This window comes from Ricinus communis, chromosome 2 (assembly GCF_019578655.1).
Source record: "Ricinus communis isolate WT05 ecotype wild-type chromosome 2, ASM1957865v1, whole genome shotgun sequence".
Lineage (NCBI taxonomy): Eukaryota > Viridiplantae > Streptophyta > Magnoliopsida > Malpighiales > Euphorbiaceae > Ricinus > Ricinus communis.
The window spans coordinates 28,664,112-28,683,553 of NC_063257.1; the positions used below are offsets into that span (position 1 = coordinate 28,664,112).

Genomic DNA, 19,442 nt, shown 5'->3' on the forward strand with positions numbered 1-19,442 from the left:
TACAACTGGACATTGAATAGTAAGAACTGGTAGTTAACACTTAGAGATAAGGTTGATTTACTCGCCGGATTAACAATTAATAACTCTTAATAGTTTTAAATCATGCTTAATGCTAATCTGTAGTAATCCGATAGGAAGAGATTCCATTAGGTTAGTGCAGGTTTAGGAACTCGGTAAGCTCGAGAGAGGAACCTGATTCAATTCAGGATTTAGGCACGGGTAAGCAAGATCGGCAATCCATAAAATACATCTTTAGAATTCCATCACTTAGGCCCCCTTTTGGGTTTGTTTCTCTTTTTGCAATTTCTTTTTTGATTGTTCGTTGTCCTTCATTTACTTATTTGCACTCATAACCATTAGCTGGTAATGTTATAACTTTCACACCCTATTTCAGACTAGATAACATAGCAAATAGTAGTAACTCTAGGTTCACCCGATCTCCAGGGATACGACCTTGATACTCACTAGTGCTAGGCTGCATCAGTAGGTTCAATGCCTTAGGTGTAGGTTGCATAAATAGACCATCAAGTTTTTGGCGCCGTTGCCGGGGAACAGTAACGGTGAACTAGAGTGAATTGTTTTTATGTTAATTTAGTCATTATTTGTTTATTCATTTATTCTTTATTTATTTGTTATTATTTATTGTTATATTATTTATGATTGATTGGTGATTGTTTGGTTGTCGGTTTCAGGTAGTATATGACCAGGAGCTCTAACCCTGATCCCATAGCACCCTTATCTGACCCGGAGCGCTCTCTCAGATTATTGAGACGACATCTGCAAGCAGTTAAGGAGGAGGACGGAGTTACAGTTCAGGTTCAAGGAACTGATGCAATGGAGAACCTCAACCCCCAGGCCGATGAGGACCAGAGGACGATGTACGAGTTTGCTCGACCATCTTTGGATGGGACAAAAACTAGTATAGTCAGACCTGCTGTAGCGGCCAACAATTTTGAAATAAAAGCCAACGTGATCCAGATGATCCAGCAGAGTGTGCAGTTTGGAGGATTTCCCAGCGAGGATCCCAATGCATATATCTCTAATTTTTTAGAGATTTGTGACACATTCAAGATAAACAAAACAACCGATGACGCCATTCGGCTGAGATTGTTTCCATTTTCCTTGAGGGACAGAGCTAAGAGATGGTTGCAATCCCTTCTACAGTAAACGACTACTACCTGGAGGGCATTGCCTGAAAAATTTTTATATAAGTATTTTCCTCCCGCTAAAACTGCTAAACTTAGAAATGACATATCTTCTTTTGTGCAGTTTGATGATGAAAGCATGTACGATGCATGGGAGAGGTTTAAAGATCTTTTGAGATGCTGCCCACATCACCGATTGGCAGTGTGGATGCAGGTTCAGACCTTCTACAGCGGGTTGAACCTTGCAACGAGGCAGATGGTGGATGCTGCAATAGGTGGGGCGCTAAACGAAGACGCCCGAGGCTCGAACCCGATAGAGGAAATGGCCATGAACAACTATCAGTGGCAATCCTCTAGGAGCCGACCAGGAAGACAGGGAGTAGTCAACCAAGTGGACTCTACAGTAGCCTTGGCAGCTCAGGTGGAGCTTCTAGCCAAGAAGATTGACCAACTCCATATGCCGGTTCATGCAGCGAACGTTGGCTGCAAGTTTTGTGGTGCCCCGCATTACAGTGTGAACTGTACTGCGGGAGGTATGTTTGCTTCATCCTCTACTACTTTTCCATCTAATTCTGCTATGTCTTCTAATGTTGAGCAGGTTGACTATATGGGGAATGCCCCAAGGCAGCAGAATGATCCTTACAGCAATACATACAACCTGGGTGGCGCAATCATCCCAACTTCAGTTGGAGGAACAATAACGCTCGGGGGTCCACCTAGTTTTCGGAGACTTCATCGGCCGCAGAATAACATTCAGCTAGGCCTGCACAAGCTCCTCCTCTACCAGAAAAGAAGTCAAATTTAGAGGAGCTTATGATGAAGTTTATGACGTCTACGGAGATGAGATTCCAGCAAACTGATAGTGCACTTAGGAACCAGCAGGCCTCGATTCATAACTTGGAGACCCAGATTGGCCAAATCTCTAAGATGTTGTTTGAGAGACAGCAAGGAGCGCTCCCGAGCACCACTGAGTCTAACCCGAGGGAGCACGTCAACGCCATCACTTTGCGTTCAGGTAAGTTAGTTTCAGGTCCTTCTAAGCCTGTTTTTGATGACGCACTATTGATATGCAGGTTGAGGCAAGCAGTAAGGATAGGGAACTTGAGGGACAAAAGGTGAAATCAATTCTAGTCAGGGAATATCAACCTAAGATTCCTTATCCTACTAGAGCTAAACAAGCAGAGGCGAAAGAGCAGTTCAGTAAGTTTTTATATATTTTAGAGAACTGCATATTAACTTGCCTTTTATTGATGCATTGGAGCAGATGCCGAAGTATGCTAAGTTCTTAAAGGACATACTTAGCAGAGAAAGGAAGTTGGAGGAGGTCGCCTATGTTCAGCTTAACGAGGAGTGCTCAACAGTGTTTCAGAGCAAGTTGCCAGAGAAACGTCACGATCTAGGGAGTTTCACTATTCCCTGCACTTTAGGTAATTTGTGTGTTGATGATGCATTAGCTGATTTGGGGGCTAGCATAAATGTCATGCCCACTAGTTTGTTCAATAAGCTAGGTTTGGGAAAGGCAAAATCCACTAGGATATGCATTCAATTAGCTGACCGTTCTGTTAAGCTTCTTAGGGGAATTGTGGAAAATGTGCTAGTTAAGGTAGATAAGTTCATATTTCCTTTGGAATTTATGGTTTTGGATATGGACAATGAGCATGGTGTACCATTAATTTTGGGGAGACCTTTCCTTGCCACAGCTAGAGCTAAAATAGACGCATTTGAGGGGAAGTTAGAACTTAATGTAGGGGATGACTGTGTCACTTTTAGTTTACTCTCATTTGATAGTTCTTCCACCGACCATGTTCATGCCATTTGTAGTATTGGTGGAATTGATCTTGCATGTAATACATAACCACAAGATGTACAAATGGATGATGCTATACATGTTTCTTCCCCTATTAGTATGTGTTATTCATCTGAAAAAAATAACTTGTATCAATATGAGACTTTGTGCTATGATAGACCCGAGAAGGGTAGTTGCAAGTTTGTTTTTGACACGTGACTTAACCAGAATTCAGAGTGGATGAATGGACATCCCAAATCAGTCCAGAGAGCGCCTCCTTGGTCATCTACCGCACACATTGGACCTTCTCATTGCGCTTATATGCCTCGAGCCCCAACTTACATTGAGCCTACCTTTTTAATTTGCCCGCGATGCAGGAATGCTGACGCAGAGTCCAGCTAGATGACTCGAACAAAAAGAAGCGCCTTCAGGAGGCATTCCCGAATCTATTTTTGCCTTCTGAATTTTTGGACATTTATTTTATTTTATTTTATGTAGTTATTTGTAGTTAGATATTTCAGTATGTTTTTAGTGAGTTTGATTTTGAGGACATGCTATCTTATTCAACCTTTTACTAGATGTTGCTTGGGATGTGTTTATTCTTGAGTTTTGCAGGAGTTAGCCTACTTGATGCTCGTACGTAATTTTGAAGACTAACATATTTTGAAGCGTTAAAGTACACATCAAGGGCAGTATCTAGTAGACTTTCTAGTTTTTATCTCTTTCTATCGTCTTGTTTTTCTCTTAGTTTTCCAATTTCTTTTATGGACTCCCATAATTAGTTTCATTTTACGTATTTTATTCCTTTTATTTTGGAGTGCCTACCTTATTCACACTGAGGATAGTGTTTTTCACAAGTGTGGGGTAGGTATCGTAGATTTGTGCAGGTACCAATTTTATCTTTACTGTTTTTATCTTGTTTTAATTTCCTTTATTGATTAAGTCCATTCATTATTACTGTCCTTATCTTGAGTTTTGTTTTAATCGAGTAGTTAATGATTTTCTTTCTTTTGAATGGACCCTTATTGCTTGTATTGAATCTTTGTGGGAAAAAGGCAATGAACGAATCTCTTAGTTTCAATCAAGCCAGGTAAAACTGGTGTTTTTCCTTAATCCTTTCATTTTACTTTATCTTAGATATAGAACACTGTTAATATTGCTGCTTATTATTATGATTGACTATTTAAACTTTAGTTTAAGAATTCATGCAATTTTAACCCACTCAAATGGTGAGATTTTAAGCCAATTTGTGCATCACTATTTTTATGCTCCCTTTTGTTTCATTAGTGAGCATTGTACAGAATCTCTGTTTCTAGAACTTGCTTTACGATGTTTTTTGAGATTACATGAATTGTCGATAATCGTGAGATGATTTGGGCACTTAGGATTTACACAATTTGGCCAAAAGCCTAACCCTGTTTTTCCCTTAGTGAACCAATTTTGAGCCTTAGCCTTTCCTTTCGTGATAATAATAACAGTGACACTCATTTTATCACTTCTATTCATTTTACCATTCTTTCTACCATTGTTGCTGGAAATTATGTAAGTTTATGCTGCATTTCATTTTGGATCAATCTGCATTCATATATTTCACTAAGTTGCTAGATTTTTCATAGATGCTCCTTTCAATTCAAAAAAATAAAATAAAATGGATATTCAATCTTATTGTATGTGTCAATAACCAACAACCCCTACATAAGCTGTTGTAATATATATACATAGTATATAAATTGAAAAAAAAAGAGTATTAATTTAGTTCATTTTGAGCATCATCTTATTTTTAGAGCAACTTAGTGTTCATTTTGGTACAACACTTGATCCTTCGTTACTTTCTTGCATTACCTGCTTAATTTCCAACAACTTGTAGCCTACTTTCCATATTTATCTGTACCCTACCTTAACCCCATTACAACCTGGCTCAAGACCCTTTGATCATGATTATTGATTTTTTCATAGTAGTGGAGATTGGATCTATAAGCAAGCCTATGGTAAGCACTTTTTCTGTATTTTTGCATTAAGAGCTTGGCGATCTTCTTTCACCTATATACACTTGTGTGTTTTGAGTGACATCTTGTGAGGCATGGTTCTCAATTTCTCAATTTAGATGGTTTATCATTTTAACTTTAGCAACTTTATTAAGTTTGTTCTCTCTCTTAAGGATTTAGTCATTTGGGGATTTTGGGGAAAATCATTACGGAGTTTTGAAATTTGTTTTGAGATAACCTCCTGCAATGCATTTGATTGAGTTATTTGGTATCTGTTTGAGGAGTGAGTTGTTGATTGCTTGAGGACAAGCAAAAGTTTAAGTATGGAGTAATTTGATAAGCATTATACTACACATGTTTTCATGCCCGATTGTTTACATTTTTATGCATGATTATCCCGTTTTATGCTAGAATCACCTGTCATTTGCTTCCTTTCTCGTTTCAGGTCATTTTCAAAGGACACCATCAATAATCGAGAGAAATACGTGTGATTACAGACCAAAATCCATCAAATTGGGCGAGGACTAGCACCCCGAGGGTTGAGCACGGCCTGGACTCCGGCCGTGTAGAATTACGAAGAAGCTATCCCCAATTGTGCCATTTCAGTACGGCTTCCGAAGCCACCACGGCCTCCAGTACGACTGTGGTGGCTCGGCAAGCACGGCTTGGAAGGAGTCGGCCTGATAGACTCCACAGTTGACCTTGCACGGACTTGACGTCTTGAATCATCACAGCCTGGACTCTGGCCATGCTGAATCAACTATATAGGCAATTTTGAGTTCTTTTAGAAAAGACACGAATTTTTGACTCAATTCCAAGACACACTCAATTAATTGTTTCCTATACCTTAATTGTAGACCTTGAGAGATCAAATTCATCAATTGAATGAGGGATTTCACTTGTTCCAACATCGAATTGAAGATCAAGACAAACTTTGGGAGCATTCAAGAGGCAACTAGGGTTTGAGATTTCGAATTTACTAATTTAGGTTTTCTCATTCAACTTGAAAGAGAAAGGTGTACATGCCTTTAATTTTCTTTTCCTTATTTTGTTCCTTAATTGCTTTAACCATGAACATGAGTAGCTAGATCTTTTGAACCCATTGGGGTTCACCTTTGTTGATGGATTATGCTTAATTATTAGATTTGTAATTGTCATTCTTGCAATCTTCTTACTATTTAGTAATAAAAGTTTGATTCAGTTAATTTGAGACGTTGAATTAATTGTTTGTGGGTTGTTTCTTGACATTGAGAAATGCTTGTTACAACTGGACATTGAATAGTAAGAACTGGTAGTTAACACTTAGAGATAAGGTTGATTTACTCGTCGGATTAAGAATTAATAACTCTTAATAGTTTTAAATCATGCTTAATGCTAATCTGTAGTAATCTGATAGGAAGAGATTCCATTAGGTTAATGCAGGTTTAGGAACTCGGTAAGCTCGAGAGAGGAACCAGATTTAATTCAGGATTTAGGAACGGGTAAGCAAGATCGACAATCCATAAAATCCATCTTTAGAATTCCATCACTTAGGCCCTCTTTTGGGTTTGTTTCTCTCTTTGCAATTGTTTTTTTTATTGTTCGTTGTCCTTCATTTACTTATTTGCACTCATAACCATTAGCTGGTAACATTAGAACTTTCACACCCTTTTTTAGACTAGATAACATAGCACACAGTAGTAACAGTAGGTTCACCCGATCTCCAGGGATACGACCTTGATACTCACTAGTGCTAGGCTGCATCGGTAGGTTCACTGCCTTAGGTGTAGGTTGCATAAATACACCATCATAGGCCCATGTGAATATACCCTTGTCTTTGTTAAGCTGGCTTATAATATTTGGGACTATAAGAGTTGTCGCCCAGTCAACTCCACTCTCATTCTTGATTTGACTTTAGTGTATTCATCTTTGTTTCATTATTTATTTATATTTAGCTTCTAATTTCTTCTTCTTACGGAATGAGGGCTTTTGCATTGTAAAATCTACATGCAATCGAATACTTGAGAATAATGAGGATATTATTTCAGTTTTCTACCTTATAAGAAATCAAGATATAGGTTGTTTCAATAAATTTATGGTTTTATCAATACTCGAACTAGCGGGCATAGACTTATCCCTCATATCCTTCCTTTCTCTTGTGTTCTTTGTCTACCCTTGTGTCTAAATCAATTTGATTTGATCCTTACACTTAGCCATATGGAAGAGAACAAAGAACTTGTGATTTCTTTCCTTATCAGATATGAAATCCTGCCTATATTCTGATTTTATTTGTTTCTTTTGTGTCTCTCTTTCTAATCTCTATCTAGTATGATGATTTGATTTTATTTGGGGAGCATAAACAGGAGTGTTGAGTGAAAGCGCGTAGAAGCGTTGATCATAGACATCGATCTAATGCTTCAATGAATGGAAAGGAAGAAAATTAGTTGATCGAGTGTTGATATCATTCTTCGAATGATCGCAACCGAATATTTTTGAGGAAAGAAGGAACAATAAGAATCTAGTCACGAACAAATTTGATGATTCAGGATTTGCACCATCAAGATCTCTATCATTCTTTATTCCTCTAGGTACGATGACACATGATGACATAAGGATTGTTATAAGGGAGAAATCATAATGACGTAAATCATAATGAACTAGTATGGAAATGCAATTGATAAGCTCGACCAGTGGCATTAGGACTTAACTTGAACATCAAGCAGAACATGACATAAATCCACATGCGTAAGGGAGAAATCATAGTGTTATCAATGAATCCAAGCATAATATAATTAGGAATGAGAGCTTTTTGGTCTTTGGGATGGATATAATTAAGTAATTTGGTATGGAGTGTTATTAGGTAGTCCCACATGAATTTCCCCTTATTTTCATTACGTTGGTTCATAAAATTTGGGATCTCGATCATTCCTTGTTCCTCATGGCACGAGAGCTCCTGATGACATAAGGATTATCGTAAGGACTAGTTAACCACTCTTGTAGTCCCAAATCTTATGAGCCAGCTTAATAAAAATAAGAGAAAATCTGTGTGGGCCTACCTAATAACACTCTGACCCATAATAGTTCATTATATGTGTCCTAAACATCAAAGCACTCGCATTCCCACTTATATTACGCTTGGATTTATTGAAGACAACATGATTTCTCCCTTACGCGCATGGATTTACGTCTCGTCCTACTTGATCATCAAGCCAATCCGCAATGCCATTAGTTAGGTTTTTTAATTGCATTCCCATGTTTCTTATGCCAATCCTTGTGTCATCAGGAGTCCTCGTGCCTAGAGGAACAAGAAATGATGGAGATCCTATTGGTGCAAATCAGGAATCAGGATATTTGGGCGTGTCTTGATTCTCGGTGTTCCTCTTTCCTTCAAAATACACATCTATTATCATTAGAAGAATGATATCAATAATCGATCAACAAGTTTTCTTTCATTGCAGAAAGTTTTATTTCTAATCTAATCCCTTATTGATTATAAGAACATTATTGAAGGTTTTAGTTTAATCTTGAAGCTAAAAATTGGATTTTGGTTATTGTTTGGTTAGAGAAAGGATACAAGAACCTAAATTGCAATGTTGCTTTCTTGGAGGTTTTTCTTCAATTCTTTTCTTATAATTCTGTTTCTTTAGTGCTTTCTATTGCCTTCTTATTGCTTTTCATCATTCTTGATTGATTCAATTCTATTATAACATCAAAATTCAAAAATAGTCGAATTGGGTGTTTCGGGTTCTTGATTTTTTCTCTTATTCTTGAGTCTTAATTTCTATTTCTTTCACATGTCATTGCATCCTTAATGTTTTTCATTGAGTTTGATAAAATCAAAGTTATTTAGGGTGTATTTTCTTATTAGGCCGAATTAGAGTCTTGATATTATTACATGTATTTTCTTGTTTCTTGCATGCTTTGGGTCTTTAATTCATATGCCCTTTATTTCTTTAGTTATTTTATAATGTTCTTGAGTCATTAAAAGTTAGAGAGAGTATTTCTTTAAAACTTGCCAATTTTCTTCTTGCTTTTTTCTTGTTTCCATTTTACATATTATTACTTCTAGATAACTTCTTTATATGTCATTTGCTTCCTTTAAAGTTTCTTTAATCTTTAATTGCTAATATCACACAACCTTGATACTTTCTTAAATTTTAATGTTTGCTTCAACTAAGTGATTTAATCTTTGATTGTTGTGTATTACAAAGAGAGTGATAAAACCTGTAGTGATTCTTGATTCATACAAGAATATTTGAAAACAAGCTTAAGTGATGTGAAGTCTAAACTTGTAAGAACATAATTATTAGTTTGAAACACGAGTGAACATCCCCATAATTTGAGAGCAAACATGTGAGGGAGTGTGTGAGGATTTTAATTTTTATTTATTTTTATTTTATTGTTTTTCTAACCTTTTATTGCAGCCATGTCAAGTGGTTCAAATGGTAGTAATGGTGGTAATGATAATGAGTCTAGGATACAACAACCTGCTATTCCTTTGCCACAAATGCATGAGAATGAGAGCTTACAATAAAACATAACTACTTTGAATGAAAGGTTGGAAAGATATGAGTTAGATACAAGAGAGATGACTAGAACTATGGAGGCTAACCAAAGAACCCTTTTAGATCAAATTGTTGCACTTGGGCGGAATAATGGTAATAGGTACAATGTTGGAGTGGATGTAAGGCAAGGTGATCGTAGACAAGAACCTGTTGGAAATGATAGTTATTGTGATCAACTTTATAAGGATAGAGAAGCCACAATGGCATGTTTCCTTAGAGGGTTAGACAAAGAATTTGCTGATAGGATTGAGTTACAATATTATGTGGAGATTAATGAGATGGTGCACATTGCCATCAAAGTGGAAAAACAACTTAAACTGAGATGGTTAGGAAAGAATGACTTCAACTCAAACTGCATGGTCATGAAAATGCATCTGAACATGATCAACACGATGCCACATTTTGAAAATGCTGCACAACCGAATGTACACAATGTTATGGAATAGTTTATGGATTTTCTGATGCAAAGGATAGCTCGACAACAAGCACCGGCACCTCAGGCTTAACAATAAGAGGCCGTGATAGATAAGTATTATGAAAGGGTTAGGGAACAAGGTGCTAATATTTTTCAAGGTACTACTGATCTTGTTGAGGCTGAGGAATGGTTATGAAATACAGAAAGGGTGTTGGACAAATTTAATTGCACATCAGAATAGATGCTTCTATATGCAGTGTCTTTAATAGAAAAAGGTGCACTTGATTGGTGGGAAACAGTTCCAAGAAGTAGAGATCGACCAATGACTTTGATTTGGAATGATTTCTTGAGAAAATTTGCTGAGAAGTATACTCTAGAAATTTATAGAGATAAAAAGAAGCTTGAATTTCATTAGTTGAAGCAGAATGACATGTCAGTTATAGAGTATGAAATTTAGTTTGTGAGATTATCTAAGTATGCACCAGAAGAAGTAGCTAAAGAAGAACTGAAAAGGAAGAAGTTTGAGATGGGTTTGAGGCTTCACATTCGTAAGAAAATGGCAGTGAAACCTCTGAATTATAATGCCTCAATTGAAGCTACTTTGAGAGCTGAAGAAACATCACTCGAAAGGAATACTATGGAATCTAAAAAGAAGAAAATCACTAGTACTTATAGTAATCCTCTAAGACAGATTAGTACTTCTTCGTTCAAAGGCTCTAGTCCATAGAGGAGTAGTTGTCATAGATGAGGGTTTGGTGGTCAGTCTAGTAGATCCTCCACAGTACCTTATAGCAGAGGCGGATACAGTTCATCTAGATTTGAGGGAGCACAAGCTTCGGCTAGTAGAGGGTCTGGTCCTATTTGTCCTACGTACAATAGGAGAGATACTGGAGAATGTTGGGGACCTAGACCAGTAGTATGTTTCACTTGTAATGGGCCATGACATTATTCTAGAGATTGTCCTATGAGAAGAAATAATGTTGGAGAATCTTATATAGTGGGTCAGAGTAGTGTTGGTGAAAATGTTCTAGTTGGTTCAGGCAGAGGCAGAGGAAGAGGTGGCAGAGGAGGTTTAACTATTTCAGCAACACCATCAGAACAAATTGGTCAACCTCGGGCACAAGCTAGAGTATTTGCTACTACTAGAAATGAAGCATTTGTAGCACCTGAAATTGTTACTTGTATACTTTTTATTCATGATTATGATGCACATGTTCTTATTGATCTTAGATCCACATGTTTATTCATATCACATGATTTTGCATCGCATGTTCATGGTAATATAGGGGCATAGGGTTATGATATATATGTATCTATTCCTATTGGGGTATTATCATAGTGAATACGGTAGTGAAATCATATCCTGTAGTAATAGATGGTGCCAAACTACATGCAAATTTGATTGTTATTAATCTTAGAGAGTTTGATGTTATCTTTGGGATGGATTGGTTGTCAAGAAATCATGCTATTATTGATTGTAAAACGAAAGAAGTGACTATGGAAATACAAGGAGAAATGAAAATAATAATTGTGGGTGAAAGGAAGACAATTCCTAATTGTTTGATTTAAGTAGTGATTGCATGTTAGTTAGTTAAAGATGGATGTGAAGCATATTTGATTAGTTTTGTAGATACTATTGAGGTCAGTCCAAGGGTATCAGATGTTCCAGTGGTCAGATTTCTTAACATATTCTTAGATGATTTACTTGGTTTGCCACCAAATCGAGAGGTTGATTTTGAGATTGACATCATCCCTAGTGCAGCACCTATTTCCATTGCACCATATAGAATGGCAAGAATTGAAGAAGCAATTAGAAGAGTTGCTTGATAAAGGTTTAATTAGGCCAAGTACTTCACCTTAGGGAGTACCAGTTCTGTTTGTGAAGAAAAAGGATGGCAGTATGCGATTATGTATTGATTATAGGCAATTGAATAGAATTATAGTGAAGAATAAATATCCATTACTAAGAATTAATGATTTGCTTGATTAGTTAAAAGGTGCAACTATGTTCTCTAAAATTGATTTAAGATCAGGTTATTGGCAACTCCGGGGTGAAGAGAAATCTATTGCCAAGACAGCATTCAGAACAAGGTATGGGCATTATAAATTCATTATAATGCCATTTGGGTCAACAAATACTCCTGCTGCTTTTATGTCATTGATGAACAACACTTTCTAGCCGTATTTAGATCACTTTGTTATTGTGTTCATCGATGATATTCTAATTTACTCTAGAAGCCCAGAATAGCATGAACAACACTTGAGAATTGTTTTACAAATTTTGAGGGAAAAAACAATTGTATGCAAAATTCAGCAAATGTGAGTTTTGGATGGAGGAAATTGCAATCTTAGGGCATATTTTTTCTAGAAATGGAGTGCAACCAGATTCATTAAAGATTAAAGCAATTATTGAATGGGAACCGCTTAGAAATGTTTCTGAAGTTCGAAGTTTTCTTGGGTTAGCTAGCTACTATAAAGGATTTGTAAAAGATTTTTCAGTTATTGCTAAGCCTTTCATAGCTTTGTTAAAGAAGAATGTGCCATTCCAGTGGACTGAGTTGTGTGATCAAAGTTTTCAATAGTTGAAGAATAGGCTTACTACTACACCAATACTTGCATTGCCATCTGAGAATGGAGGTTATGTTGTATATACTGATGCTTCTAGGCAAGGACTTGGATGTGTCTTAATGCAGCAAGGGAATGTTATAGCTTATGCTTCAAGGCAATTGAGACCTCATAAGCTAAATTATCCTATGCAAGTAGCCATTATACATGCAAGATATGGCGACATTATTTATATGGGGAGACATTTTAAATATTTACTGATCATAAGAGTTTGAAATATATCGCTATGTAAAAAGAGTTGAATTTGAGACAACGAAGATGGATTGAGCTGCTGAAGGATTACGATTGCACTATTGATTATCATCTTGGAAAAGCAAATGTTGTTGTTGATGCTTTAAGTAGGAAGACAGTGGAACATTTTTCAAGTGTGATTTTTACAATGTGGACTATCTAGTTGCACTTAGAGCTATGGATGTGAAGTTTGGTGTTTATGACGATGTTCTGTTAGCCACATTACAAGTAAAGCCTTTAATTGGAGATAAAATTAAAGATGCACAATGTGGAGATTCTTATTTGCAAAAGATGAAGCATAGAGTACAAGAAGGAAAGAATACACAATTTGTGTTGAGAGATGATAGTGTCTTATTGAATGGAAATCGTGTATGTGTACCTGATGTAGGAGATTTGAGAGAGGAAATCATGCATGAAGCGCACTATGCACCTTATGCAATGCATCCTGGAAGTACATAAATGTACAAAAATTTGAAGCCTTATTATTGGTGGTCGACAATGAATAAGGATGTGGTAGAATTTGTGAGTAAGTGTTTGACATGTCAGCAAGTGAAAGGAGAGCATCAGGCACCTGCAGGTAAACTTCATTATTCATCTATACCTGTGTGGAAGTGGGACAAGATTACTATGGATTTTATTATGGGATTGCCACGTACATTTAACAAGAATGATGCTATTTGGGTAATTATTGATCGATTTACTAAATGTGCTCCTTTCTTACATGTGAAGCAAACAGATTCACTTTATAAGCTTGTTGAATTGTATATTTCTGAGATTGTTAGATTGCATGGTGTGCCTATATCTATTGTATCAGATAGGGATCCTAGATTTACTTATCATTTCTCGGAGAGTTTATAGAAAGCATATGGTACTAAGCTTCATTTAAGTATAGCTTTTCATCCTCAAATAGATGGGCAATCAAAAAGAACTATTCAGACATTAGAAGATATGATGAGGGCTTGCGCACTTGAGTTCAAGGGTAACTGGGATGATTACTTACCGAAGATGGAATTTGCATATAACAACAGTTTTCATTCAAGTATCAGTATGGCTCCATATGAAGCTTTGTACAATAAGAAATGTAGAATTCCAGTATACTAGGATGTTGAAGATTTAGGACAGCTTGAAGATCCATAATTGGTACAAGAAATAGTGGATAAAGTAGAGATAGTTAAAAAGAATTTGAAAGTAGCACAAGACAGACAAAAGAGTTATGCTGATTTGCACCGAAGGGAAATGGAATATGTTGTGGGTGATAAAGTTTTCTTACGGGTATCACCATGGAAAGGAATATTAAGGTTTGGTAAACAAGGGAAATTGAGTCTAAGGTATATAAGACCTTGGCATATAGGTTAGCATTACCTGTAGAGTCGTCTTCTATTCATGATGTTCTTCACGTTTCTATGTTGAGGCGATATAGATAAGATCCTAGTCATATTATTCAAGAGCCAGAGATAGAAATCACAGAAAAGTTGACATATGTGGAAGAGCCAATAGAAATTCTTGATCGAAGGGTTAAGCAATTGAGAAATAAAGACATTCATGTGGTCAAGATTAAGTGGAGTCATCATTCACCAAGAGAAGCAACTTGGGTAGTCGAAGAACATGTAAGACAGAAGTATCCGCATCTATTCCATAGTAATGTTGGTGAGTTGTTAAAATTTCGGGAACAAAATTTCTTAAGGAGGGGAAAGTTGTAACGCCTGCATTTTCTCATCATACATGTTATGTGCATTTACATTTAATCACTGGGTGATGGTATATTAAAAATATTTTTATTTTATGAGAGTATATATATATTAAATATAAGTAGAGAATAAGAAACATGAAATTAGATTATTAATTTAGATAAGTTGATTAAGTACTTGGGTTATGTGTATTAAGCCTTAAGACTTAATTGAACCAATAGTTGAAAGTTGGGTAAATAGATTAGACTTAAATAACATAATTGAAAGTTAGTATCTATGTGTGGTTAGTAAGAATTAAACTTGGGATGATAAGACTAATTTTAGTAGGTGGTGGCATTAAGAATTAGGAGCTGTCAATTAAGAAATTAATCTTGGAAATTGGAACCATGATCAAGCTCATTTTACATCTTCATTTCTCTAAAATTCGTACCTTGCAAAAAATCTAAATTTTACAAAAAGAGAGGAGTGAAATACCTAGAAAAATCTAAAATTAAGATAGGATTTTACCAACTATTGAAGGAGCCAAGCTAAAGCTAAAGGATTTGAGCATATTAGCAACCCAAAAGCTGAAATTGGTAACTTTTTAATTGAATATTATAAATTTGTCACTAGGGTTCTTGATTATAAATGGGGAAAACTTCAATAGATGCTTTCATTGATTAATTAAAGGTCTGATTATCATGAATTATTAGAGTATTGAATGATTGTATAGAGATTAAGCTTAATTTAAGTTTAAGTATGTCAAGACAAAAAACTGTCAAAATTCCAATAACTTTAATGTTCTATATTTTGGACATAACTTCAGTTATATAAATCCAAATTAAGCTTATTTTGTGTTTATGGAAAGCTTGAAGAGCAATCTATAATCTTTGAGTTTTGTGATTTCGCTAGTTTAGCCGTCTTGCTTGCTTAAATTGAGCAAAACGATTGCTGCTGGGGTACAGCGAGCTGTATGACCCTTGTTCAGTGATTTGGGAATAATTAAATCTATAGAAGTCAGAATTAAGTAATTCTTCTTAGAGATGAAACTAGACATACAAAGGTATATGTCTATTTAATACTAGATTTTTATATTAAGCCAGTTTTGCCCAGTAATAAATATACTTTGATACTAAATTTTGTCCAGAAAATAGAGACGTTAGAGATTAGTCTTATGCTATTTATTTGATGTTAATTTGAGTTAAATTGGTATATAGCTAGATGAAACATATTTATATGATATTAAAACAGTAATTAAGAGTCTTAGAGGAAGAGTTAGACCTATGAAGATGGTCTTGTAATGCACTAGAACTAGCATTTACATAAATATTTGGAATATGCATGTAATGCAAACTGATGAATGTATTAACAGGAACTCAAAAGCTTGGAAAGGAAGTTGTGGAGAAAGGAGGTCCTTCTATGGTGAAGGAATAAGTGTATTTTGAGTAAGTAAATAGTTAATATTTGCTATATTCATATATTTAATCAAATATTTCACAGATGGTTGTGTTTGCTTAATATTATGTTATGTTTGAATGAATGAGATGGAAATGATTGGTGTTGGGTGGAACAATTGTTATTGCTTGAATATGATATAAGTGAAATGATTCAATTGTGATGTTAAGTGTGTATGCGCATGTGAATGGTGAATTCTCTTGTGAAAAAAAAATTATATATATATATGTATGTATATATAAAGCCTTGGGAGGCTAAAGCCTAGAGAGGCTATAAAAGTGTGTAATGTGAGGATAAGGCGGAGCAACTTACATGTGCGATAGGTGAGGATGAGGTGGAGCAGCACATTAAAGGGGATCCACAAGCTATGAGAACCAACCATAATTGTTGAGTTTTATTTTCTTATGATGCTTATAATGAATTGAGTAGAATGGTATGAACTTATGCATAAGTTATGTGATTGAGTGAAAATTGTATTAAGTGTATATGATATAGATTATATTGATTATTTATTTACTGATTTGGATGCTCACCCCTTTCCAAGATTGTTTTTCAGGTTTGTAGATAGTATTGCATCAGTTGGTTGTATCTGAAGTCTAGCATTTAGTAGTTCTGTCAGGTTGGGCCAGTTTTACGAAGTATCCTCATGATGCATTTTGTATGTAGGTATGTAATGTATATGGAAGTGTGCCTTGTAAGGCATAATAAGATGTTTTAAATACTTGTTAAATGATGTTTAAGTATAATCATATGTTTATATGTTAATAACCTTGTGTTTTGATTCTTAATAATCTGTATTTTGACCTATCTACATGTAGTATATAGTCTACGATGCTTGTATGCCACCTAGCAAATATCTGTTGGTTAGCATGTAACGGGGGTGTTACAAAAGATGACAAGGCTGTTTCTAAGCCTAAATTTGAGTCTGTCAAGAATCCTAAAGTGGAGGGAAACAACAAATTCTAAGGTAAATCCACTCCTCAAATATCTGAAACTAGAGATATTAAACGTTTTAGGTGCTTGGGAATGGGCCACATAGCTTCTCAATATCCAAATATGCCATGATTATGGGCGACAATGGAAAAGTGGAGTTCAAAAGTGAAGAAGAAGAAAAGATGACGCCCCTAGAAGATGGTAGGGACCAAGAGTATGTCGAAAGCAAGGCGAGCATTGAGTTTGCAAGCAAAAGGGAAATAGGTATAAAGAGACAATATCTTTCATCTTAGATGACAAGTTAAAGATAAGGTATGTAGCATGATAATTGATAGGGATAGTTGTACTAATGTGGCTAGTACCAAACTTGTTAAAGAATTATGTTTGCCAACTTTTAGACACCCTAGGGCCATACAAGCTTCAATGGTTGAATGATTGTGGTGAAATTAGAGTTGCTAAGCAAGTATTAGTGTCTTTCTTTATTAGTAGGTATAAGGATGAGGTGTTGTGTGATGTGGCGCCTATGCATGCTAGACATATTCTTTTAGGCTGCCCATGGCAATTTGATAGACGAGTCATTCATGATGGTTTTACTAACAAATACTCCTTTATAATGAATGCCAAATCTGTTACACTTGTTCCTTTGATACCTAAAGAGGTGTATGAAGACTAAATGAGCATGTAGAAGAAAAGCAACACAAAACACATGATTGATGGTGGGCAAGAAAAGAAAGAAAACCAGAGCATGAGTGCATAAAAAGAAAATAAATAAACAGAGTATGCACATGAGAGAAAAAAGAAAAGGGTGAGGGTGTGAAAAATGAGAATAAGAAAAGCAAAGAGAAGAGAATGTGAGGTGAAATAACCTATTTTAATGTTTGTACCTATGTAAAAAGTGGCCTATCTTAATGCTAATGAGCTTAACTCTTCTTTGCCTAGTGCTTTTATTTCTTTGTTGTAGGAATTTGATGATTTATTTCTCGTAGAGATCCCAAATGGATTGCCACCAATTAGGGGAATAGAGCATCAAATTAATTTCATTCCTGGATCATGTATTTCTAATCGGTCTGCCTATAGGAGCAACCTCAAGGAGACTAAGGAGCTGCAAAGGCCACCCAATTGCTTACTTTAGCAAAAAATTGAATGGGGCACCCTTGAATTACCTAATATATGACAAAGAGATGTATGCATTGGTTCGTGCACTTGAGACTTAGCAACATTAACTTTGGCCTAAAGAGTTTGTGATCCATACCAATCACGAATCCTTGAAGCATTTGAAGGGATAAAACAAGCTGAATAGGCGATATGCTAAATGGAGTGAATTCATTGAGTCCTTTCCTTATATTATCAAGTATAAACAAGGTAAAGATAATGTTGTAGCAGATGCATTATCTCACAGATATGCGCTTCTTTCCACTTTAGATGCAAAACTATTAGGATTTGAGCATATTAAGATTTCAATTTTTGTAATGTGTTTAGTGCTTGTGAGTAAGTTGCGTTTGGCAAGTTCTATAGGCATCATGGATACTTCTTTATGAAAAAATGCTTATGTGTGCCTATTTGTTCTTTGCATGAATTGCTTGTGAGGCAAGCTCATGGGGGCCGGTTAATGGGTCATTTTGGTATTGTAAAGACTTTGGATATGTTGCATGAACATCTCTTTTGACCTAATATGAAGCGTGATGTTGTGTGAATAAATGATAATTGTATTACTTACAAATAGGCCAAATCCAAGGTTAAACCCTATGGGTTGTATACACCATTACCTATTCCTACTACACCTTGGATTGATATCTCCATGGACATTATGCTTGGTTTACCTAGATCTAGGAGTGGTAAAGATTCAATATATGTGGTTTGTGATAGGTCTTCTAAGATGGCACACTTTGCTCCATGTCATCAAACCAATGATGCATCATATATAGCTAATTTGTTTTTCAAGGAGATGTTGTGTTTATATGGCATGCCTCGCACTATTGTGAGTGATGAGCATAGTTTTACACATATTTGCTTGCATATTATTGCGTATGTTCTTAGCAATTATTGTGCTTTTATTCCCAGATCACCCGTGTTTTATGTTCTTTTACATTTCAGGAACATTTATAGGACCATCATCGGTGTTTAAGCAATTATAGATCAATACGTGCGGAAACGGACGAGAATTCATCAAGATCGGACAAGAGCCCGCGTTGCACACATTGAGCATGGCCTGAGTTGAGGCCGTGCTGACCATCACGGCCTAGACTCTGGCCGTGACCAACCATCAAAACTTGGTCTTCAAAACAATAGTTTGGGCACGGTTTTCGTATCCACCACGGCCTCCAGCACGGCCCGTGGTGGATAACACGGGGAGCAACACGGCCCGTGGTGGCCAACACGGGGAGAAACACGGCCGTGGTGAAACCCTACTTGGTGAGATCCACAGTTTCAGCACGGCATGGACTCCGGCCGTGCTGACCAGCACGGCCTTGACCACGGCCGTGCTGAGTTAAATATATAAGAAAAATTCATTTTTCTTAGAGAGGCAGAAGGAAAAAAGAAGTGACATTGAGCCCTAGTGGCTGGTTCAGTTTGCACAATCGAGTCGAGAGAGTTGTAGTGAGTAAGAATCCCGGAATCGTAAGATTCCGAGTGCAAAACAGTAGTGGAGCAATTC

The 19,442-nt window shown here is 36.2% G+C and overlaps 1 non-coding gene across 1 annotated transcript; it reads right to left on the minus strand.

Annotated features, from left to right (window-relative positions):
- Positions 1-1,236: 1,236 nt before the first annotated feature.
- On the minus strand, positions 1,237-1,343 carry LOC112536611. Its single transcript, XR_003080596.1, has one exon. It is a non-coding gene; the product is annotated as a small nucleolar RNA R71 (small nucleolar RNA).
- Positions 1,344-19,442: the final 18,099 nt, after the last annotated feature.